At 38.4% G+C, this 687-nt stretch overlaps 1 non-coding gene across 1 annotated transcript; it reads left to right on the forward strand.

The window, feature by feature from the left end:
• The first annotated feature begins 228 nt into the window (after positions 1-228).
• On the forward strand, positions 229-310 carry TRNAS-CGA (transfer RNA serine (anticodon CGA)). Its single transcript has one exon. It is a non-coding gene; the product is annotated as a tRNA-Ser (tRNA).
• The last annotated feature ends 377 nt before the right edge of the window (positions 311-687 follow it).

Raw genomic sequence — 687 nt, forward strand, 5'->3', positions numbered from 1 at the left:
AACAGAGTGCAACAGGGTCCAAAAAACTTGAGTGCCACAAGGGAGTTTGAATGCAAGCGTATCCTTTTACAGATCCAGAGATATACTCATGCAATTTTTGTTTTTAGGACAGAACGTGCATGATGAAAAAAACATTGTTTTTAAAAAGCGCATTGCAGAATATCAGTACTTTGATGTGGGAAAACTTCAAAACTTTCAAACAAAATATTTGTAGGCATCTTACAGCAAGTTGTTGTGGCCGAGTGGTTAAGGCGATGGACTCGAAATCCATTGGGGTATCCCCGCGCAGGTTCGAATCCTGCCAACAACGAGAATCTTTTTATTATCGGCTACAATTTCAGAAGTTAACCTTTAGTATTTCTTCCATTTCAGTTTTATAAATAGGTGGCTTATTTTTGTGTCACTATTGCCTCTCCACATATTTGTTATCGCTACCTCTTTCATGTCTTTGCTACACCTCATTCCTACTTTAGCACTGGTGTAAACGCTTCAAATTATTATACCGTTGCTCTCTCATTCATACCTGCGCATGCACTTGAAAGTTACTTTACCAATAAAAGACGCAAAGAGAGAAATAGAACAAAAGTGCTGGCTGGATTGGCAAACACACTTCATAAAACTGCATTTTCTTTTTTATTCTCCCCCGTGTTACATGCTTAACCTCCCCATGTGTAATTTCTCTTAACC

This window comes from Triturus cristatus, chromosome 12 (assembly GCF_964204655.1).
Source record: "Triturus cristatus chromosome 12, aTriCri1.1, whole genome shotgun sequence".
In the NCBI taxonomy this organism is placed as follows: domain Eukaryota; kingdom Metazoa; phylum Chordata; class Amphibia; order Caudata; family Salamandridae; genus Triturus; species Triturus cristatus.